Source organism: Puma concolor, chromosome B2, assembly GCF_028749965.1.
Source record: "Puma concolor isolate L17-30 chromosome B2, mPumCon1.1.hap2, whole genome shotgun sequence".
NCBI lineage: Eukaryota > Metazoa > Chordata > Mammalia > Carnivora > Felidae > Puma > Puma concolor.
In genome coordinates this window covers 12,044,007-12,069,131 of record NC_141671.1, presented here as the reverse complement: position 1 = coordinate 12,069,131, position 25,125 = coordinate 12,044,007, and the positions used below count along the sequence as shown (strand labels likewise).

The following is a 25,125-nucleotide window of genomic DNA, read 5'->3' as shown; positions in this document are numbered from 1 at the left end:
AATCTTTTTTAAAATCCACACGTGTGTCGGCCGTCAGATTTACCATTTGCTTGCAGTTTCGGTAGCCTTAACTCAGGCCCTGTTTGCAGGACATAGATTCTGTCCATCTGTACAAAGCCGTACGTGTGAACACAGCAGACCGGGAGAAGGTAACTGCAGCTGGCATTCTAGCCTGGATCCGCCGGCATAAATTACTTAGCAGAGGGCACGGTCCGTTACTTTTTATGGTCATGTTCTATATTTGTATGTGCTGGGGGACGGATCACATGACAGAAACCATCATTTGATATTAGTGTTTATGTGCACCGACGAGGGAGGGCTAGATTTAAGCCTCGCCGTGCAGGACTTTTAATTTGTATAGTTAGCTCTTAATTGAAAATGCAGACACTTCCCTAAGTACCCTCACCACAGATAATCCAGAATAAAGTGTCCGAGAAAACAAGCTACTTACTGCACACGCTGATTGAAATGTGCTGTGCCCTCCAGAGATTGTAAAACGTAAATTTTGACCGGGAGCGAGTCAACCCTGCTAGAATAATAGACCCAAATTCACCGCTTCACAGCCTCTCTCACCTCCTAACTTGAGCAAGAGAGCATTTACTGATGGCAGCTTCTTTTCCCAAACTTGGAGAGAAGAAAACACACGCAAGCTTTTTTCCTTACCTTCCCCACATTGTTTCCCCCACTGCAGCTTAATATTTATTTAGGTTTCCAGTGGCAAATACCTAGAGAATATGCTTCTCCTTTGATGATTACTTCTTTTCATAAATGAAACAAGAAAAAAATGGTCTTGTCAGATTTTGGCAGAGCAGCTGCTTCGAGGACTAGTGTTTTCTTTCTTTCTTTTTTTTTTTTTAATATCTATTTATTTTAAGAGGGAAAGAGAGCACAAGCAGGGGAGGGGCAGAGAAAGAGAAAATCCCAAGCAGGTTCCACGCTGAAGCACAGAGCCCTGTGCAGGGGCTCGAACTCAGGAATCGTGAGATCATGACCTGAACCAAAATCAAGAGTCAGACGCTTAGCCGACTGATCCACCCAGGGGCCCCATATCTGGAATCACTTCTTAGATACATTGGCCTGAGTAGTTGTTTCAGGTCTCCACTGGGGCCTGTTCATCTTCTGTACTCTAGCCCTCTTTAATTCTTATTTCTTCAGGCTTTTTTTTTTTAACCCAACATTTACCGGATGCCAGCTACAGAGCTGTCCTAACATTTGGCACTTCTGTACGTGTCATTGTCTCATTTGTGTGCGAACGCACTTTGGAAAACTATGGTGTGGGTGCTGTTCTTTGTCACGATTCATGTATTCCTGTACTTTGCCCTGGTCTTAGCTGTTACCACACTCCTGCCCCTGCCATGGCCACCCTTTCAGCTTTCCTGCCCACTCTCCTCTCCTCTATTAAGGAGCCTATTAACTGTGCCTTCTGATGGTGTCTTCATAGCCTTGAACTTCCTGAGCACCTATAGAGTAGTTTCTGTCAATGCACAGATAACTTGTTTATGTGTCATTTCAGAAACGTGCCCGTTATTTTTTTAGACATATTTTCCATCCCTCTCCCCAACAAGATTCTAAGAGCTTCAGAGATCGTTTGAGTTGATGCTTTTATGACGCAGTATGGTCCTAACTATTTTATTTCATGTCAAGTTTGCTAAGAAGGGAGCCTCAGCAAACTGAGGCTCAGCAAACTGATCACTTTTGGTTGGAAGAATAAAAGCTTGGTTAATGGATTACAGTGGCACAAGAGGGAACAGAGTGGAATGATACTTTTGTTTAGTGATACTGGTGTCATTTACCTAAAAAAAAAAAAAAAGAAAGAAAAGAGATAGATATTTGGAGGTCAGTTTGGTATGGATTGAGATATCAGTTGAGGGTATAACTGGTAAAATATAAGTCATGGATCAACCAGGTAGAATTAGCCGTGAGAAAGTATTCCTACTGGGAATGTGGGAAAGGTAAGTTAGAGGAAAAACAGGTGATTAGGTGTTGGAAAGGCATTTTATTTCAAAGGTACCATTTCCTTTATGTACCCTTTTAAAAAAGGAGTGCCTTTGAGGCCTACCACAGAATGGTTCATATTTAGGGGTGTGGAGCATTTAATGACAAGAAGGGATCACAACCAGATTTGGGTGACAGATGTAGTTCAGGCATTCAATGATTATAGAATATAGGTTCTGGGAAGAATGTGCTGATTAAATTCACATGGGTGATGGAGATCCAGCTGGCCTGATATTTAAATGCTGTTGAAAATTTTTCCAATTAGATGGATTCTTTCCTGGGCAGAGTTTTCACATAATGGTGGAAAACAATCCTTTCTTGAGGCTGTGAAATTGTCGTGAATGTCCAGTGTCAACCCTCTGTAGCTGGTAATTATGCCTTTAGAACCACAGACGCTGTAGTGCAAACTTCTGGCTTTATCCCATCTCTGCCTGGACGGATTCTCCACATAGAATGATGGGTAGCACATCACACAAATTGGATTTAAGTCATTCAAACAACAGGAACCCCACCATTCTCTTTGGCTGGGTATCCTATAGCTGAACGTATACAGGATTCCTCTTGGGAAGTCAGAAGTTGGATTATAAGTCCTGTAATGCGGGCATAAACATACTGCTCACTTGTAATAACAAGTCCTTAATGAATTCTAACCGCATATATAGCTCATAAAACGCCCATATCCTACCTTACCTATCTGAAACTGACGGTGGCCACAGGAGATATTTATCACTATAATTTTACTTGACTTTGTAGAATTTGAAGGGTCTTTTTTGGTAGACATATGCTGGATGATCCATGTCTTTAAAATACTTTTTGTGGGAAAGCGAGAGCTCTTGCCTTTCCTTGGCGTCTCTTGACAGCATTTCTCTGGCCTGGATGGAGACATTCAGAGTCATTCAGTAGTTCTCAGTACTGTCCTTGAGATTGAAGTATTCTTTTCAAAAATAGCCACCAAAGAATCAGAGCCTTCAGAGACCTTACCAAGAAGTGCATTTGGGACGGTTCTTTTGGCCTTAGTTTGCTCAGTCAACTTTTCGTTGTTCTTCCATCTTACAAGATTTCAGGGAGGAGTCCCAAGAGGAGCAGTGGGAGGGATATGAAGAAAGAGGGTGGAGAAGGACAATCACATCCCTATGGTTTTATCAGTGAGAAGCAGAGGCGAGGGGGAGGGAGCTGTGAGCCGAGCGTGCGACCATACACCTTAGAACTTTCTAGCACGTGACTCCTCTGAACCGCTTTGCTCTCATTTTGTTCTCATTTTAACTTCTTTTGACTTGTCTTTAGTATCTTTGAATCCGGTCACCCCACACTTAATGGTTTTCCCTATACTGATTGAGTCTTTATGCTCTTATGTTGTCCATGGCACCAAATGAATTTGATTGTTGACGTAGGTAGAGAGTAATCACATAAATTACCACCAGTAAGTACTAGGAAGGGACTAAGATGTGGTAGAATGTGATTATCCAGTACTTGTGAGCCATGACTGCCCAGCCTGTGCCCAGTGCCCGTTGTAGGTGCTCAAGAAACAGAGTGAGTAAACCATCCAAAACCAACCGGACCCCAGATATTCTGGATGATTAAAACCATCTCCCAAGATCACCCATTAAATGACTCTCTTGGAACCTCCTCTTGTCTCTGTGTTTGTGGAAACAGTACATAGAAAGTCAACCCTATCACTTTTTACAGTATGAGAATTTCAGGGAGTCCAGAAGAGGAGATTTTTCTTTCCATATTTATGGAGTGCATGTTTTCTAGCAGAAAGGAGATTGACACTCAACAAGACCATCATGAAAGGGCTTAAGCATGATTATCCCTGGTCTATGGATTGGTTATGAACAAATACTCTTATTCTCATGTGGATAAGGGATAAAACACAAAAATATATTTGTCTGGTATCCTTCCAATTAGAGCAAAAAAGTGGAAAACCAAGGTTTTCCAATTCTTTTTTTTTAAATTTTTATTTAATTTATTTTTTTAATTTACATCCAAGTTAAGTAGCATAAAATGCAACAGTGATTTCAGGAGTTGATTCCTTAATGCCTCTTACCCATTCAGTCCATCCCCCCTCCCATAACTGCACCAGTAACCCTCTGTTTGTTCTCCATATTTATGAGTCTCTTATGTTTTGTCCCCCTCCCTGTTTTTATATTGTTTTTGTTTCCCTTCCCTTATGTTCATCTTTTTTGTCTCTTAAAGTCCTCATATGAGTGAAGTCATATGATATTTGTCTTTCTCTGATGGACTAATTTCGCTTAGCATAATACCCTCTAGTTCCATCCATGTAGTTGCAAATGGCAAGATTTCATTCTTTTTGATTGCTGAGTAATACTCCATTGTGTGTGTGTGTGTGTGTGTGTGTGTGTGTGTGTGTGTGTGTGTGTGTATACACCACATCTTCTTTATCCATTCATCCATCAATGGACATTTGGGCTCTTTCCATACTTTGGCTATTGTTGATACTGGTGCTATAAACATTGGGGTGCATGTGCTCCTTCGAAACAGCACACCTGTATCTCTTGGATAAATGCCTAGTCGTGCAATTGCTGAGTTGTAGGGTAGTTCTATTTTTAATTTTTTGAGGAACCTCCATACTATTTTCCAGAGTGGCTGAACCAGTTTGCGTTCCCATCAGCAGTGCAAAAGAGATCCTCTCTCTCTGCATCCTTGCCAACATCTGTTGTTGCCTGAGTTGTTAATGTTAGCCATTCTGACAGGTGTGAAGTGGTATCTCATTGTGGTTTTGATTTGTATTTCCCTGATGAGGAGTGACGTTAAGCGTTTTTTCATGTGTTGGTTGGCCATCTGGATGTCTTCTTAGGAGAAATGTCTATTCATGTCTTTTGCCCATTTCTTCACTGGATTGTTTGTTTTTTGGGTGTTGAGTTTGGTAAGTTCTTTATGGATTTTGGATACTAACCCTTTATTTGATATGTCGTTTGCAAATATCCTCTCCCATTCTGTCAGTTGACTTTTAGTTTTGCTGATTGTTTCCTTTGCTGTACAGAAGCTTTTTATTTTGATGAGGTCCCAATAGTTTATTTTTGCTTTTGTTTCCCTTGCCTCCAGAGACGTGTTGAGTAAGAAGTTGCTGCGGCCAAGGTCAAAGAGATTTTTCCCTGCTTTCTCCTCGAGGTTTTTGATAGCTTCCTGTCTTACATTTAGGTCTTTCATCCATTTTGAGTTTATTTTTGTGTATGATGTAAGAAAGTGGTCCAGGTTCATTTTTCTGCATGTCGCTGTCATTTTCCCAGCACCACTTGCTGAAGAGACTGTCTTTATTCCACTGAATATTCTTTCCTGCTTTGTCAGAGATTAGTTGGCTATATGTTTGTGGGCCCATTTCTGGGTTCTCTATTCTGTTCCATTGATCTGAGTGTCTGTTCTTGTGCCAGTACCGTACTGTCTTGATGATTACAGCTTGAAGTCCAGAATTGTGATGCCTCCTACTTTGGTTTTCTTTTTCAAGATTCCTTTGGCTAACAGGGTCTTTTCTGGTTCCATTTCAGTATTTTTCTTTTCTAGCTCTGTGAAGAATGCTGGTGTTATTTTGATAAGTATTGCACTAAATATGTAGATTGCCTAGGGTGTAGTATTGACATTTTAACAACATTTGTTCTTCCTATCCAGGAGCATGGAATATTTTTCCATTTTTTTGTGTCTTCTTCAGTTTCTTTCATAAGCTTTCTATAGTTTTCAGTATAGATTTTTCACCTCTTTGGTTAGATTTATTCATAGGTATTTTATGGTTTTTTGGTGCAATTGTAGATGAGACCAATTCCTTGATTTCTCTTTCAGTTGCTTCATTGTTGGTGTGTAGGAATGCAACCAATTTCTGTGTATTGATTTTACATCCTGCCACTTCGCTGAATTCATGGATCAGTTCTAGCAGTTTTTTGGTGGAATCTTAGGTTTTCATATAGAGTATCATGTCATCTGCGAAGAGTGAAAGTTTGACCTCCCATTGGCTGATTTTGATGCCTTTTATTTCTTTGTATTGTCTGATTGCTGAGGCTAAAACTTCCAATACTATGTTGAATAACAGTGGTGAGAGTGGACATCCCTGTCTTGTTCCTGATCTTAGGGGGAAAGCTGTCAATTTTTACCCCACTAAGGATGATATTAGCGTTGGGTCTTTCATATGTGGTTTTTATTATCTTGAGGTATGATCCTTCTATCCCTACTTTCTTAAGGGTTTTTATCAAGAAAGGATGCTATATTTTGTCAAATGCTTTCTCTGCATCTATTGAGAGGATCATGTGGTTCTTGCCCTTTCTTTCATTTATGTGATTAATCACATTGCTTTGTGGGTATTGAACCAGCCCTGCATCCCAGGTATAAATCCCACTTGTCGTGGTGAATAATTTTTTTAATGTATTGTTGGATCTGGTTGGCTGATATCATGTTGAGGATTTTTGCATCCATGTTCATCAGAGAAATTGGTCTATAGTTCTCCTTTTTAGCAGGGTCTTTGTCTGGATTTGGAATCAAGGTAATGCTGGCTTCATAGAAAGAGTTTGAAAGTTTTCCTTCCATTTCTATTTTTTGGAACAGCTTCAAGAGAATAGATGCTAACTCTTCCTTAAATGTTTGGTAGAATACCCCTGGAAAGCCATCTGGCTCTGGACTCTTGTTTTGGGGGAGATTTTTGATTACTAATTCGATTTCCTTCCTGGTTCTGGGTCTGTTCAGATTTTCTATTTCTTCATATTTGTTTTGGTAGTGTATATGTTTCTAGGAATTTGTCCATTTCTTCCAGATTGCCCATTTTATTGGTGTATAGTTGCTCATAATATTCTCTTATTGTTGTTTTTATTTCTGCTGTGTTGGTTGTGATCTCTCCTCTTTCATTCTTGATTGTATTTATCTGGGTCCTTTCCTTTTTCTTTTTGATCAAACTGGCTAGTGGTTTATCAATTTTGTTAAGTCTTTCAAAGAACCAGCTTCTGGTTTCATTAATCTGTTCTATTGTTTTTTTGATTTCTATAGCATTGATTTCTGCTCTAATCTTTTATTTCCTGTCTTCTTCTGGTTTGGGGTTTTATTTGCTGTTCTTTTTCCAGCTCTTTAAGGTGTAAGGTTAGGTTGTGTATCCGAGACCTTCCTTCTTTAGGAAGGCCTGGATTACCATATACTTCCCTCTTAGGACCGCCTTTGCTGCATCCCAGAGGTTTGGGGCTGTGGTGTTATCATTGTCATTGGCTTCCATGTACTTTTTAATTTCCTCTTTAACTTCTTGGTTAGCCCATTCATTCTTTAGTAGGATGGTCTTTAGTCTCCAAGTATTTGTTATCTTTGCACAATTTTTCTTGTGGTTGATTTCAAGTTTCATAGCGTTGTGGTCTGAAACTATGCACAGTATGATCTCGATCTTTTTGTACTTGTTGAGGGCTGATTTGTATCCCAGTATGTGATCTATTCTGGAGAACGTTTCATGTGCACTGGAGAAGAATGTATATTCCACTGCTTTTGGATGAAATGTTCTGAATATATCTGTTAAGTCCATCTGGTCCAGTGTGTCATTCAAAGCCATTGTTTCCATGTTGATTTTCTGTTTAGATGATCTGTCCAAAGTGGGGTGTTGAGGTCCCCTACTATTATGGTATTATTATCAATGAGTTTCTTTATGTTTGTGATTAATTGATTTATATATTTGGTGCTCTAACCCAACATTTGGAGCATAAATGTTTACAATTATTAGGTCTTCTTGATGGATAGACCAATTAATTATGATATAATGCCCTTCTTCATTACAGTCTTTATTTTAATGTCTACATTGGCTGATGTAAGTATGGCTTCTCGGGTTTTCTTTTGTCAACCATTAGCATGATAGATGATTCTCTATCCCCCCCCTCTTTTTTTTAATATGAAATTTATTGTCTAATTGGTTCCCATACAACACACAGTGCTCATCCCAACAGGTGCCCTCCTCAATGCCCGTCACCCACCCCACCCCCACCCCCCATCAACTCTCAGTTTTTAAGAGTCTCTTATGATTTGGCTCCCTCCCTCTCTTTTTTTTTCCTTCCCCTCCCCCATGGTCTTCGGTTAAGTTTCTCCATATCCACATAAGAGTGAAAACATATGGTATCTGTCTTTCTCTGTATGACTTACTTCACTTAGCATAACACTCGCCAGTTCCATCCACGTTGCTACAGAAGGCCATATTGCATTCTTTCTCATTGCCACGTAGTATTCCATTGTGTATATAAACCACAATTTCTTTATCCATTCATCAGTTGATGAACATTTAGGCTCTTTCCGTAATTTGGCTATTGTTGAAAGCGCTGCTATAAACATAGGGGTACAAGTGCCCCTGTGCATCAGCACTCGTGCATCCCTTGGGTAAATTCCTAGCAGTGCTATTGCTGGGTCATAGGGTAGATCTATTTTTAATTTTTTGACGAACCTCCACACTGTTTTCCAGAGCGGCTGCACCAGTTTGCATTCCCACCAACAGTGCAGGAGGGTTCCTGTTTCTCCACATGCTCTCCAGCATCTATAGTCTCCTGATTTGTTCATTTTAGCCACTCTGACTGGCATGAGGTGGTATCTCATTGTGGTTTTGATTTGTATTTCCCTGATGAGGAGTGACGTTGAGCATCTTTTCATGTGCCTGTTGGCCATCTGGATGTCTTCTTTAGAGAAGTGTCTATTCATGTTTTCTGCCCTTTCTTCACTGGATTATTTGTTTTTCGGGTGTGGAGTTTGGTGAGTTCCTTATAGATTTTGGATACTAACCCTTTGTCTGATATGTCATTTCACCATGATCAAGTGGGATTCATTCCTGGCTGGAGGGCTGGTTCAACATTTGCAAATCAATCAATGTGATACATCACATTAATAAAAGAAAAGAACCATATGATCCTGTCAATCGATGCAGGAAAAGGATTTGACAAAATTCAGCATTCTTTCTTATAAAAACCCTTGAGAAAGTCAGGATAGAAGGAACATACTTAAACATCATAAAAGCATTTATGAAAAGCCCACAGCTAATATCATCCTGTACGGGGGAAAACTGAGAGCTTTCCCCCTGAGATCAGGAACACGATAGGGATGTCCACTCTCACTGCTGTGGTTTAACATAGTGTTGGAAGTTCTAGCATCAGCAATCAGACAACAAAAGGAAATCAAAGGCATCAAAATTGGCAAAGATGAAGTCAAGCTTTCACTTTTTGCAGATGACATGACATTATACATGGAAAACCCAATAGACTCCACCAAAAGTCTGCTAGAACTGATACATAAATTCAGCAAAGTCTCAGGATACAAAATTAATGTACAAAAATCAGTTGCATTCTTATACACTAATAATGAAGCAACAGAAAGACAAATAAAGAAACTGATCCCATTCACAGTTGCACCAAGAATCATAAAATACCTAGGAATAAATCTAACCAAAGATGTAAAAGATCTGTATGCCGAAAACTATAGAAAGCTTATGAAGGAAATAGAAAGCTTATGAAGGAAATGAAGATACAAAGAAATGGAAAAACATTCTGTGCTCATGGATTGGAAGAATAAATATTGTTAAAATGTCAATACTACCCAAAGCTATCTACACATTCAATTCAATTCCAATCAAAATTGCACCAGCATTCTTCTCAAAGCTAGAACAAGGAAGCCTAAAATGTGTATGGAACCACAAAAGACCCCAAATAGCCAAGGTAATATCGAAGAAGTCCAAAGTGGGAGACAACACAATCCCAGACTTTAGCCTCTACTGCAAAGCTGTAATCATCCAGACAGCATGGTATTGGCACAAAAAAACAGACACATAGACCAATGGAATAGAATAAAGACTCAAGAATTGGACCCACAAAAGTATGGCCAACTTATCTTTGACAAAGCAGGAAGGACTATCCAATGGAAAAAAGACAGTCTCTTTAACAAATGGTGCTGGGAGAACTGGACAGCAACATGCAGAAGAATGAAACTAGACCACTTTCTTACACCATTCACAAAAATAAACTCAAAATGGATAAAGGACCTGAATGTGAGACAGGAAACCATCAAAACCCTAGAGGAGAAAACAGGAAAAAAAAAAACCTCTCTGACCTCAGCCGCAGCAATTTCTTACTTGACACATCTCCAAAGGCAAGGGAATTAAAAGCAAAAATGAACTATTGGGACCTCATGAAGATAGAAACCTTCTGCACTGCAGAGGAAACTATCAACAAAACTAAAAGGCAACCGACAGAATGGGAAGAGATATTTGCAAATGACATATCCATCCCCTTACTTTCAACCTGAAGGTGTCTTTAGGTCTAAAGTGGGTCTCTTGTAAACAGAATATAGATAAATCTTGTTTTCTTATCCATTCTGTTACCCTGTGTCTTTTGATTGGAGCATTTAGTCCATTGATGTTTAGAGTGAGTCCTGAAAGATATGATTTATTGCCATTATGTTGCCTATAGAGTTGGAGTTTCTGGTCATGTTCTCTGGTCCTTTCTAGTCTTTGTTGCTTTTGGTCTTTTTTTTTTTTTTGTCTTTTCTCCCCTCAGAGACTCCCCCTTAAAAATTCTTGCAGCACTGGTTTAGTGGTCATGAACTCCTTTAATTTTTGTTTGGGAAATTTTTAATCTCTCCTTCTATTTTGAATGACAGCCTTGCTGGATAAAGAATTCTTGCCTGCATATTTTTCCAATTCAGCACATTGAATATATCTTGCGACTCCTTTCTGGCCTGCCAAGTTTCTGTAGATAGGTCTGGTGCAAACCTAATCTATCTTCCCTAGTAAGTTAAGAACTTTTTTCCCTTGCTGCTTTCATGATTCTTTCCTTGCCCTGAGTATTTTGTGAATTTGACTATTGGTTTGCCTTGTTGTTGGTTGGTTTTTGTTGAATGTAATGGGAGTCCTGTATGCTTCCTGGATTTTTATGTCTGTGTCTTTCCCCAGGTTAGCAAAGTTTTCTGCTATGATTTGCTCATATAACCCCAGGTTAGCAAAGTTTTCTGCTATGATTTGCTCATATAACCCCAGGTTAGCAAAGTTTTCTGCTATGATTTGCTCATATAACCCTTCTACCCCTTTTTCTCTCTCTTCATCTTCTGGGACCCCTATGATTCTGATATTGTTCCTTTTTAACGAGTCACTGATTTCTCTAATTCTTAAATCGTGCTCTTTTGCCTTAGTCTCCCTCTTTTTTTCTGCTTCATTATTCTCCTACGTTTGTCCTCTATCACTGATTCACTGCTCTGCCTCATCCATCTTTGCCACCGTGGCATCCATTAGAGATTGCAGCTCAGTTATAGCATTTTTTTATTCACCCTGACTAGTTTTTGCTTCCTTTATCTCCACAGGGAGGGATTCTAATCTATTTTCGACACCAGCTAGTATTCTTATTTTCGTGATTCTAAATTCTGGTTCAGACATCTTGCTTGTATCTGTGTTAAGTCACTGGCTGTTGTTTCTTCCTGCTCTTTCTTTTGGGGTGAATTCCTTCGTTTCGTCATTTTGAAGGAAGAAAATGAATTAATAAGGTAAAAAAAATTAAAATTGAAAAATTAAAAACAACACACATACACACACATAAGTCAAATAAATGATGCTAGATCCTAGGTGTGTTTGGTCTGGTTATTGAAAGGAGCTTGATAGATTAGAGAAAAAAGGGGGGGAGGGGAGAAAAACAAGGAAAAAGAAGGAAAACATTTGAAATTTTGAGAAAATGAATACAATGAAATAGAATAAAATGAAATGAAGGAAGTGAAATAGAATTTGAAAAATTCACAAAAAAGTAAAAAATATAGTGGAAAAAATAAAAAAAATTTTAATAAAAATTGAAAATAAAAATATTTTTTCTCTTTCTGTAATCAAGGGAAAAAAAGAAAATTGAATAGATGGACCAGTGAACAGACTGAAATACGATTAAAATTAATCATTTTCCCCTAGAAGTCAAACTATGAAGCACTTTATAGTTCGTAAACTAAGCAGGCGGAGAGATTTGTGGTGTTCCTGAAGAGTGAAGTTGGCCCATTTGGGCGGGGCTTAATGTAACGGCTCTGTTCTCCACTAGATGGCGATGCTTACTGGGGTGGATTGTTGTGGCGCTTGTAGGTGTGTATGTGCATGCGTGGGAGTGTTGAAAATGGTGTTACCCAGCTAGCTACCCAATTTCTAGTATTGGAACTCTGTGCTCTCCCCACCCAGCAATTGTGCATCTGTCCTTTGTCTCAGGCTTCCATCCACTACCCACTTTTACACTGTCCGTGACAAAGCCATCAGGTTGCCAGATGACACCTGCCTCCTGAGTTTTATCTCAGATGCGGCTGGGTTTCCTGACCCCTCACTTCTGAGGGACTGCGGCTTTGACCTGCTTGGATCCTCTGGGAGAGCGTCTCACCGAGCAATGTCCGGGTGCCCACCCGCCCCCAGGAACGTTCACAGGACCATGCTGCTGCCAATGCCCAGAGCCTACAGCTGGGTGCCAGCTCACCCCAGAAAAAGTTCATGCGATCATGTAGCAGCAGCATTTCAGGGATTATGGAAAATCGCAACACACACCTGGCACCCGGCTTCCCCCTTAATGACCTTGTTCCGGCACCAGCGAATGTGGTTGTTCTCTGGGATCTGCTGGGACCAGGTGGCCACACAGCCTCTACCAGAGGCTACCAGCAGTGGAACCACTTCTCCCCATGTGGCCTGAGGACCTCCTGGACCCCACTCTGCTCCTAGGATGCGCCCTTCCCACCAGAGCACCGCCAGGTGTCAAGCTGAGGTGTTTCAGACTCTGCGCTCCCCCTGTTTATAGAGTCTTGATGGAATTTAAGCCCTCTCCTTTCTCCTTTCTCCCATTTTAGTTCAGTCCCTGCAGCTATTTCCACTTTTCCACTTTCCAGCTGCTTTGGGGGGCAGGGCCCTTTTCCTGTATTCTCCCCATCTTCTCCACCCTCCCTCAGCACGCAAAAACAGCTCCCTGCTTTCTGTGGCTTCTCTCTCCCCCAGTTCACCTGTCCACACTGCGTACCTGCTAAGTTCTGTGGTTCAGGTTCTGTTGATCCTCAAATCAGTTTTCTAGGTGTGCAGGATGGTTTAGTGTTGATCTGGCTGTATTTCATGGATGCGAGATGCAAAAGAAACTTCCATGCTGTTGTTCCACCATCTTGGCTCCTCTAAGGTTTTCCAATTCTGAGCATGAATGTATCACCCCAATTTCTCTTTAGTTTGGTTTGTTGTTGTTGTTTTCTTTTTTTCCTTTAAATGCTAATTAAATTTTATTCTTCCTACCTGAGCATCAAGATAACTGGCTTATAAGATCTCCCACGTAGACATTGCCACAAATTTCACCATTGAGCTCTTTATTGCTCTGAGTTGCTTTATGTGGTTTTTAAAAAAAATTTTTTTCACATTTATTATTTTCGAGAGACAGAGAGAGACAGAGCATGAGCAAGGGAAGGGCAGAGAGAGAGGGAGACACAGAATCAGAAGCAGCCTCCAGGCTCTGAGCTGTCAGCACAGAGCCCAACGCAGGGCTCGAACCCACAAACCGTGAGATCATGACCTGAGCTGAAGTCAGACGCTTAACCGACTGAGCCACCCAGGTGCCCTATGTGGCTTTGGTCTTGTTTAGTTTTTCTAAGTGGAACATTTATTTTACTATTGACAGGACCTGGAGATATATTTGTCTCATTTAAAAAGAGTACTTTTGCTGACATTTTCTATAACCTGCTAGTTTTCTTAACTCTTCAAAGAGGATGACCACTGTTCCATTTTGTCCCTGATTTTTGGTTTTGTTAAAAAAAAAAAAAGAAAAGTAAATTGAAGAAATTCTAAAGGAAATAATGTGATGAACATCATTATCTAATGACTTATATTATTTCACATTCTCCTCAGTTTTGTGTCAGAGTACTTTTTCTGCTCTTTGTATGTAATATAACTAAATATTCACATCTTCTCCTATCATCCTAATCCATGTTATTTGTCATCGTAGTAGACATTCTTTATTTGGTAATTATCTATGACATCATTTGAGTAGGCATTCTATTTTTGAGTTAACTTTTGGTTAATCATAAATTCTTATGATCCATATCTTCATTCTTTACCTGATTCTCCAATAAACTTGAGCCCATACATATAAAACATAATTAGTATTTTTAAAGAAGATTGAGTAGAGAAGACCAGCAAACAAATAAGCCTTTATAAAGAGGAAATACCACCCAATGCCTTCAGCTGAGCTTGGGGAGAAATCCTGAAGAATTGGGACCAAAACAAAGATTCAGGAGTGGGGTTCTAAAAGAAATGTAAGAGCACAGGGGTTGGGCCATGGCTTGCTTCTTTAATTGATATTATTTATAAGAAAAAATTTTCTAATTGTATGGTGTTACTTAAATGGAATTCAGTTGATACTGGTTTTCTAACATTGTGGAAGAATATTGTAGGTATATTTTTTTAATGTGTCTTTGTCTCCCTTATGTGATAAATGGTGGGAAGAGATCTGTTTTTAGTGAAAAGAAAATATTTTTTAATTCTGTCATGTTTCTGTTTAATGTTTAATTAAACATGTTTCTGTTTCATGTTTAATTCTCTTTCCTATGTCTGTTAGTTTTTCCTTACTTTTTTGTAAGTTTCAATTTTGTCTGTATTCTTTGTCCAGGCATGTCCTGAATAGAGTTTGTTATGCAATTACTCATTTACTTATTTCTTCTTGCTTCCCCCCACTTCTCTTTTATGTATTTTTTTATGTTGCTTGGGACATAAAAGTGTACTATATTAGATAGGTTGTGTCTGTGGCAATCCTATAGTGACCCCTCATTGCTTTTATTCAGAATTCTCTTTTTGATCTGATAACATCATGAGTACCCCATTTATGTGACCACCTCCTGACTTCTCTGGAACCTTATCTAATCAATCGTTCCCTCTTTCTCTCTTTACTGGCTCCTTCTGTTTGGTCTGCCAACCAAATCAGGGTTCTTTCTCCTTTAAACAAACAAAAAAAACCTCATCATCCTTGACCACCTAAACCCATCACGTTACTTCCCTTCGTCGCCAGACTTCTTTAGAATACTCTGTCCTCCCTGATTTCATGTCCTCACTTCCCTGTCACTCTTCAGTCTCCTGTCATCTGCCTTCCTTCCTTATCATTTTACCAAAAAAGACTTTCCCAGTGCCCTGGGATCTTCCTGGTTGTCCTCATTCCATTCAACCTCCCTGAAGAAACTTTACTACTGACTGTTCCCCTCTAAAAGTTTTTTCTTCCCTTGCAAATGAAACTCTATTCTCTGCAAGTTGTCTCTCCCATTTCATTTCTTTCTCTGGCTTCTCTTTCTTCCTCTACTCATTAATTATATATATTCCCTCAAGATTTCATTCTTTATCATCAGAAGAGCACTTTCTTGAACCCCGTCTCTCCTTGATCAGTATCCTCAGTTTCCATTGTGGTACCAGTCACCTTTGTGCTAATGGTGCCAATTATGCACCTCCAGACCCCAGGCCCTTACTCCTTATCCCGAGGACTGAATGCTCTACCTGAACCTCAAATGCACCTTGTCCAGAACCCGCACATACACACCTTGGTCAAACTGACCCCCCACTCTGATTCTTTCTCTCAGTTGATGGAACCACAAACCACCCTGTCACTTGAATTAGAAATTCCTAAATTCTTTGGACTCCTTTTCCTTCAGCCCCCACATCTAACCAGTCTCTGAGCCCTGACACTGCCCTGACCATAAGACTGTGGAATCTGAAACCCTTACTCCATTCCCATTGCCCTAATACAGAGAGGAAGAAAGGATGACTGGGATACAGAGGGGAAGGTTTTAAATTTTTTAACATAAAAGTATTCCAAGCTTGCTCTTGAAACAACCGTGAATAAAGAAAGGACAAAAGAAGGGGTGCCTGGGTGGCTCAGTCAGTTAAGCATCCAACTCTTGATCTCACCTCAGGTCATGATCTCATGATTCATGAGTTCAAGCCCCATGTCAGGCTCTGCACTGCTTCCTCTCTCTGACCCGCCCCACTCATGTTCTCATTCTCTCTCTCTCTCAAAATAAATAAACTTAAAAAAAGAAAGGACAGAAGAAGAAAGAAATACCACCACTCACCGACAGACATTATAGGAATGGACTCTCCTAACTAGTTTCTCCACCGTCTGTGCCCCATTCTTCGATCGTGGGCACTGTGACAAAGCAGAGTCAACAAACAGAAAAGAAACTAATCTGGAATCCTGCAGTCAATCCCATAGACCCCATAGGACGACATTCAGGGCCCTTTGCAGCTTGCCGTCTCAGCATCCGAGTCCCCTCCTCTCCCCCAACCCCTTCCCCCAAGCAAATCCAATACGCCATCACAGTGAGCAGCCAAAGTTCTTACAACAGTGTACTTCCATGCCTGTGTTAAAGAAAAGCCCTGAAATGTCCATCTCTATCTTCCAAATCCATTTATGTTTCATTTTGATGGATACATCATAGTCCATCGTTTGATTAGCTAGGCTTAGAGACACCAAGAGCTGCTTTCTGCAGGAGCTCAAGGTCTAGTGAGGACCAAAGATCAGTCTAAATGTGGTGCTCTGTAATAAATGCTGAGCTGACGGGGCCCCCCGTAGCAGTCTGGAGCGCTGCGTAGGGGTTGGGGAAGCTGCAGACACAGTCACAGAGAAGGGGACTCTGGAACCCAGTCTTGTAAGACAGGCAGGATTCAAGTGTGTGAAATTGCGTCGAACGAATGGAAAAGCCCAAGGTATCTCTGCTCTTGTAGTTAAGTGGGTTAAATCTCAGACCATTCTCCCCCACCCCATTGATCAAAATGAGTTGGTACTAAATATATCTTTTAACAGCAGATTGTTGGATTTTATTTTTTTTCATCTGGTCAACTACTGTTTTTGTTATAATAAGCAAGTTCAGGCTGTTCTTGTTTATTTTTGATACATTATTTATCCTTAAGCCCAATCAGTTTATCTCCTATTGTAGTTGTTTAATGCTTTCTCTTTTCATTTCTGTGTTTTCTGTGCTGGATTTTAAACTCTTTATTTCTTTTTGAGCTAGGCCAAAGGATAACCCTAAGTGGTCTGTTCATTAACATTTTAACATTAATGTATTTCAGAGAAACCATTTTAATTGCTTCTATTTATTTCTACTATTAACTAAATAAACTTTCATTCCCTTTTAGGAATCAGAAAGAGTCTTTGTTTTCCCTTCTAGTATTCATTCTTTATAGTTATTATCTGAGATCCTTTTAGGGTTCTGCTAATACTTGAGAGTTCCAAGAATTTATTTGCTAACTTACCAACTGTTTTCATTATTAGTGAAAGGCGTATTAATTAATGCTTGCTTAATACTCTAATTCATTTGTTTCTCAAAGAGATCTTTAAGTCTCTGTCTAGCCTTAATTATCTCCTGCAGCGACATAATGGGTATGAGTCTTTGTGACCCACTGTTTCTATTTTTAGTTGGTCATTGTTTCAAGTCCACTAAATCTTAAAATATTCTCCTTTGCCCTTAAAGAGCAAGATGACCCTGGTCAAGTATTTTTTCTTGGGTTTGTCATGATTTCTCCACCCAGGCCTGTTCTCCAAAGTCTAAGGAGAGAAACCAAATTACTTGTTCTCCTTAAATCATTAAATGCCAACTTCCCTTATTTATGGTCGCTTTAAAACTTTCCCTTTACTTTATTTTTTTTTAAGTGATAGACAAGCCTGTGAAGGGAAATATGGGCATGCCAAGTCACTCGTTACTGAGTAGATTTGTCGGGATTCTCCCGACATCCACGCCAAAGTTCCCTTCCCGGTTAGAAAATTTTCTGTTATCTCTGCTCCTGATTTTGTGCTTATCACAATCCTGACTCCACCATGTGCCTATTCGTCCAAGCTTGAGATTCTCCAGCCTATTAGTCAGGTGTATTCGTTTGCCAGAGCGGCTATAACGAAACACGACCACAAACTGAGGGCTTACACAACAGAAATGTATTGTCTGACAGTAGTGGAGGCCAGAACTCCAAAATCAAGATGGTGCTCTCCCAGCGTGTGTGCCTCCTTATCCAAATTTCCCCTTCTTGTAAGGACACCAGTCATAATGGGTTAGGAGCCCACCCTACTCCGGCATGACCTCATCTTAACTAATTACATCTGCGACACCCCTGCTTCCAGATATGGTCATGTTCTGAGGTACTTGTGGTGAGGATTTCAACATACAAATCTAGGGGAGGCATAATTCAGCGGTTAACACTAGGCTTGTCGGGGACAGTTCCAATGTTACTCTCTGTGTAATGCAGCCATACTTTGGGCCAGTTGTTCTGGCTTGTCATGGTAACACTAACCATCTGGGCTGCACGAATTCTTCTCTTGGTGTTTTTATTTGTCTATAAATTTGCAAGTTTTGCTGAGCTTCCTATCCCTCCTGATTCCTTCATAGTGACAATTATTTCTTCTCTCTCTCTTTGGAAGCTGTTGTCATGAGCTCATTCGGACATGTTTAGGTGGATAGCCCCAGGTCCATGGTTTTTGTTGTTGTTGGTGGTGGGTTTTTTTTGTTTCTTTGTTTGTTTTGCTCATTCCTTCTTCAATTGCAAAACTTTTACATGGGACTCAGGCTGTGAATTGGTGAATTTTATTTGTTTGACTTATTTATTATTTATGAAACTTATTATATGGTACTTGTTGTTTCTTGTTTTTCTATTTCAAATCATTTTATGGGGAGGGTGGGTGCTACCATCCCCCCAAATTCCTTCTCAAGAGTCCAGGGTACATCACAAACAGCTGTTTTCTTTCATTCTTTTTTTTCCCTCCCCATTGTTTCCTTTCTAATTTTTCTGGACAGTTCTATAAGAATCCCTGTGACTCCTAAGATGTCATGTGTACACATGGAATGCATATCAATGTGGAGGAAAGACCTCATTGGTGTGCAGGTGGCCACACCTCAGGGAGACGTAACCCACGGTAGACCAGCTCTACAGAGTGCAGATAAGGTAACGATAAAGGACCCAGTTTGACTATCATTATTACAGTGGGATAAAGTTGGGATTAGGCACCTGTGCAAAAGAAGCAAATACCAGTCCATAAAGGGAGGTGTGGAAAGATGGAAATTCAAACCTGCATGGAACCCTAGGACCCCTTGGTAGAGCCTTCTCACATGCCCAGTTCCTGTCACTAGACACAAAGCCCTCAGGAAGCCCAGCCTTAAAGGCAGTTCAGTTATCTTTCCCTGTACTGCCAACAGTATTGTTTTTACCAGCTCATTGGTCAGTAAGAGAAGTAGACCGGGCTCATAAACTATGGACAAGGGGACCCTGAAAAGAACCAGAGGAAGAGCTTGCCCTAGAAAATAGCCCCGTGGGTTCTCTCCTGTGTCTCCCCTGTGTGCCCTCTGTGCACGCACAAGTCACTCTTATTTGGAGTTATGCAAATCTGGTGGGAAGAAAAGTCCCAGCGAGCCTAGTGGGAAGAACTGGTCCGTTCCCATATTTATGTCCTTGGGGACGTGTCTAGTCTGCTGCTCTGAGATGAGAACCACTTTTGTAGACCCAAATCGAAGACTCCATGTGTTTTCTTCCCAGAACCCTTCCCTGACAGTGAAGATGTTTGTGGGCAGGGCAAGATAGAAGAGAATCCTTTCTACACTGCTTTCAAGAGTCTACTCCAGTGGGTTCAACTCGTGGGTGGGGCTCCCTCTCAGGCAAGCCCTTGTCACGAGCTCCCTGCCATGAATTGTTGGAACCCGCAGCCTGGCTCAAATGACCATAGGGTGTGTCTTTGTTAGACACACGCTGTGCATCTGGCGACATCGCCGGGAGTAACGTGATAGGGCTCGGGATCTTAATTTTAACCAAAAATACATCTGTCACGTTCATTTCAGCTGACAGGATAAATATCGTATTTCTTTACTAGTTTGTAAACACCTTGGTTTTCATCTGGATCTAACGTGTTCCCAGGTGTTTTACAAATGGAAAAGTCAAACAGGATACATACGGAGCTGAGGGTGTGTGCTGTGAGTGTCGGTCAAGTGTTGGGGGAGCTCTATGTGGAACTGGGTCCAGCACAAGCAACGCATAGGTGCGTGACCAGGAAATCTGACCATGACCACACCGTAGAATTGTCTGGAGTCAGGAAACTCCATAAACAAAATGGTTTTGAGACCACTGAACAGCTGCCTGTAGACGCCCGGAGTTATCCCTAGTACAGAAGAAGGAGGATTATGTCATTGTCCCAGGATCCACATCCCCATTGCTTCTCTGGACACAAACTGCCCTTAACTGAAGATGATTTTCTTTCACTGCCTTTGAAAATCATGCTTTCTTATTTTCTAGTATAAAGATTCTTCTAAATGAACCCAAAATGCCAGACTCAAATGCCATTGTCTGATTTCTCTGCTTTCAATAAAAGTGCAGATATAGAAGGGACAGTACTTGTTTTTGAAGTTGGGGGGGTGGGATTCAGCGGGCAGAGAATTTGAGATAAGTAGAATGGAAAATAGAAATAGTAAAATCAACGGATTTCCCAGTCCTGAGGGTTTTTCCCCCAACTCCTGATGTAAATGGCATAAATACTGATGGCATTTTGTGTGAACATTTCCCAGTAACCTTTTAATTCGAGGATCTCGAGATTCTTTTATCACCTGTTAGTTTCCATAATGTCACACAGGAGTGCGTGGATAGTAATGTTACACTCCATCTACAGATGGAGACACCAAAGCTCACAGATGTTCCGTTACACAACTTGCCAGAGACCTGCAATGATCGGCGGGGCTTTTACCAGCCTAGAGCACAAGCTTCCGGTTCCCAGTGCCACCAGCTTTCTCCAGCCAGGTTTGGTAGCCAGTGACACTGTGGCCCAAGATGGCAAGGGAGCTAACCCTGAGAGCCCGGTCCCGAGAGCTGGGCCCTGGGTGTAATGGGGTGCGTGTGGGCATCACCCTGTTGGCTGCCATATCAGCATACTTTTCCTGTCATGCAGGCTCCCACGTCACATCCACTCTTCCTCCTTTCTTGTCAGCCCCTTTATTGCTCTTGGTTGATTTGCATTGACCCTGAAAAAGGGGTTAATTGATAACTACGGGGGCTAATAATTATGAATAAGGTGGTTCTTTTCCAAAAAGTAAATGGATTTTGGAAGGAAAATCTATATGGCAACCATGTCTCTGCAGTCTTAACTTCCTTTTCCTGTTTCAAATGCTCTTCCCTTCATTGTCAGGAGCCAGAGACTCCCAGAACGTTCTATTGAAGTAGCCCTCGAACCACCTTCATGGCAGGCTCTGCGGGGTCCCCACATAGTGCAGGAGCTTCTGGGGATGAGGAGTGAGAAGGAAAGAAGGAATGGGGGAGGGTGAGCTGTGCATCTTCCCACCTTCCACCGTGCCATACTGCTCAAAGAATGAAGGAGTGAAAATGGGGCAGTTCCGTGAACCTAAACATTCCTCCTATTACAATAGCCCCCTATGTTTGTGACCAAACATGTTCTAAGAAACAATAAAATAGGAAAATACGACAAAATAATAGGAAGTAGGACTCCAGGATTTTGTGTTTATAATTTAACTATCTTCAGGCAAGAAACCTAGGTAAAGAACATAATATTCAAGCATGGCCAAGGAAATCATGAAAACACTATAGGAATACTTCTTAAAAAGGATCCCAGACACCACCACATGGGATCATGAAAGGCTAGCAATCTAGAAGTGTTTTCTCTTATCGACTCTGTGACCACAACCCAAAGGCCAGCTGAAGTCACTCTTCCACTTAGGACTCAGACAAGAGCTTGAATTCTCATTCCGCATCCTGCAGAAAGCCCATGCTTGGTAGTCCTTGTGCGCCATGTTCTTACGGTTGCCTTTGGCTTCAAAGATGATTTGCTGGGGACGCAGGGTGCCGTCTCCATCTGCTCGTGGAATCCACCAGCTTCCTTGACTTTATCAGCAGGAGGCAGCAGCAGTTTTAATAGCGTCCTCTAGACAGGGAGCCTTGGAGTCATCCTCTGTGTCTCCGTCTGCTGTCACTTCTCATTTTTACCTCATTCATCAAGTCAGCACTCAATTATTGAGTGCCTACTGTGTGCTGGGTCCTCAAGAGGCAGCAGAATAGAAACAGAAGGCATTCTTGTCCTACATGCCTCTCAGATCTGGCCCCTTCTCATGGTCACCCTAGCCACTGCCTTCGCCAGTCCCTCATGAATGCCTTAGAAACACCTCCTACTGGCCTTGCTGCCTCTGCTTTGGTGCTGGCCCCACCCCCTTGCCTTCCTCTGAGTCTCTCCTCCCCACCAGGCTGGTTATTCTCAGTCTCCGGTTGGGGCACTGCTCTGCTTAAAACCCTCCAAGGAGTTCTCTCTAAAATCCACATTGCTCAGCACCACACGTGGGGCTCCCCAGGCACAGATCCTTGTCTGGCTTGGCAGCCTCATCACCCACAACTCCCCACAGGATTTGCGTTCCATGCCTTCCAGGAAAATTTATTGTTTCCTGCACACTGTGACTTTTTATGCCTCTGTGTCTTTGTTTTTTATAGGAGTGTGTGTATTTTTACCTGCTGTACTCCCAGCTTACAACTCTGCACATTTCTTCTCATTTTTAAAGAACAAGCAAACAGGGGCGCCTGGGTGGTTCTGTCGGTTGAGCGTCGACTCTTGGTTTCAACTCAGGTCATGATCTCACAGTTCATGGTATCAAGCCCCACGTTGGGCTCTTATGCTGACAGCACAGAGCCTGCTCAGGATTCTCTCTCTCTCTCTCTCTCTCTCTCTCTCTCTCTCTCTCTGCCCCTACCCAGCTCGTGCTCTCATGCTTTCTCTCTCTCTCAAAATAAATAAACATTAAAAAAAAAAAACAAGCAAAGCTGGCCCCTCTGGATTGTCCCACCTGACCCCACCCACCTCAGACCAGGTCCTCCCCAGTTCCTTCGTGGACCACATCTCACCAGGCTGTAGCTGTGCATTCGTGTGACCTTCTTACTCCTTTGGTAACAGCATGGTGGTGGGAATGTGGTCATTGATGCAATTAATAGTAATTGTTCAATGAATTTCGTTCCCTTTTTTATTTTATTTTTTATTTAAATTCAAGTTAGTTAACATACTGTGTAGTCTTGGCTTCAGGAGTAGAACCCAGTGATTCATGTCTTACATATGACACCCAGTACTCATCCTGAAAAGTGCCCTCCTAAATACCCATCACCCATTTAACCCATCTGCCACCCACCCCTCCCTTCCAGCAACCCTCAGTTTGTTCTGTGTATTTAAGAGTCTCTTATGGTTTGCCTCCCATTTCCCATTCCCCTTTTTTAAAAAAATCATTTATAATACAGGCCAACTTCAGAGATAAATTAGTAAGTGTGCCCAAACCTCAGTTTTGTCTGCTGAAACAATGGGATAATAATACTTAATTTCAAAGTCATTAGCAAGAATCAGCATCTATCAAGGTAGACACCGAAGTATCAGTCACTCGGAGGCATCTCACTAGGTAGTAGTTTTTGTTAGTCATTGGACTTTGCCCTCTGAGTTGTCACAGTTGGTCTCAAAGTATACCTTCCAGAAGCGTAAGGAGGAAGGGTGTTAATGAATATGAACACCTGTTGCTTCACATCTGTTCTATGAGGTGAATGTTATTCTCTTGGTCAGTAAGAGGCAGAGTTAAGACTAAAATCCGAGGGGCGTCTGGGTGGCTCAGTCGGTTAAGCATCCGACTTCGGCTCATGTCACGATCTTATGGTCTGTGAGTTCGAGCCCCGCGTCAGGCTCTATGCTGACAGCTCAGAGCCTGGAGCCTGTTTCGGATTCTGTGTCTCCCTCTTTCTCTGACTCTCCCCTGTTCACGCTCTCTCTCTGTCTCAAAAATAAATAAAAATGTTAAAAAGAAAAAATTTAAAAAAAAAAAAGACTAAAATCCGAGACTGACTCTGGTGCCTGCAGTGCGTGGCAACTCCATTGTGCTGCCCTTCATATCCGAAAGGTCCGTAGCAAACAGAACGTTCTCCCACTAGAGGCTGCCATGTGTCTTGCCTGTGGCACACTCTTGCTAACGGGAAAACACTTGTACCAGCAAGTCTAGGAAGGATATGAGTTCCAGAATTTACAAAACTGATGGCCACAAGAGAAGTTGTCTTTAAAAAAAATCAGTGATACGGTGACGACTAATCAGTAGCGACTACAACAGCGAGGTCTCAGAGTCCAGCATGGTGTCAACACATGAGAGGTGATACAATTCCACCTGGCATTGACCTTGGGCAGCCTCTCCCAAAGAGTGTTCCTCAGTGCTCCAGTCATTGTCACGGTGCTTCAGCCTATGTCGTATCTAGGAGTACACGAGTAAGTGGCTGGGAGTCTCAGAAGAGAAGACCTGAGTTTCTACCTCATCCAGGATGGCCTGCGCTGAAAGCTCGTCCTGTGACTACAAATTGTGGGCTGTCGGTTCTCTTACCAGTGATGTTTCACTGAGCAATACATTTTGTTTGGCTGTCAATGGCATACTGTTTATTCATACATACAGTCAGTAAAATCTTTGAATAATGGTGAAAATAACAACAGGTCCCATCTTTAGGTCTCTGTGATGTGTATGTGTCAGACGTTATACACACGTTATCTTATTTGGTCACAGATGAGTATTACTCCTTTCCTAGAAGGATTCTGGGGCTCAGAGAGGGGAAGTTAGCCCCAACGGGTGTGAAAGGTGTGGTTTAAACCAGGATGTGCCCTGCTCCAAAGCCAATGCTTTCTTCTTTATGCCTAAGAACATAAGCTTTGAGAAGCAGACATATCTGAATTCAAATCCCAGTTCTGTCCAGATGACCTTGAGCATATCACTAAGTATTTATTGAACTTATCCCCTCATTTGTAAAACAGGAATAATAATGCTAATTTTTCCAAGGTTTTGTGGTGTTTAATTAAGATATAGAATGCAAAGTATAGTACCTGACTGATAGTAGGCAATTCATGTCCTCCCTACCCCCAAACTGATCCCCATATGAGGCTCACCACTGAAGGTCTTATACAGACTTGTGTGGGGTTCCTAACATGGCCTGATGATGAGGAACAAATCCCATTGACTGCCCAGGTCAGTTCCTCTTGGCCTCAGCCTATCTCTCTGTGTTCTGGAAGGAGCATCTAATGTGCCAGAAGGAAGGAAAGAGTTTGACCTTTCAGCCTTTCATTTGCAGGCATTGTATTTTGTACTTAGCAATGCGAGTGTGTGATGTTGGAAAGGTACATCTTAGTAATTCAGAGA

At 41.5% G+C, this 25,125-nt stretch overlaps 1 protein-coding gene and 1 long non-coding RNA gene across 6 annotated transcripts in view; both read left to right on the top strand.

The window, feature by feature from the left end:
* CAP2 (cyclase associated actin cytoskeleton regulatory protein 2) overlaps nt 1-25,125 on the top strand; it is a 153,579-nt gene that overhangs the window by 73,683 nt on the left and 54,771 nt on the right. The gene's annotated exons all lie outside the window — the stretch shown is intronic.
* Nucleotides 8,012-11,511, top strand: LOC147580731 (uncharacterized). The gene is made up of 2 exons (XR_015251043.1): nt 8,012-10,933; nt 10,976-11,511. It is a non-coding gene; the product is annotated as an uncharacterized LOC147580731 (long non-coding RNA).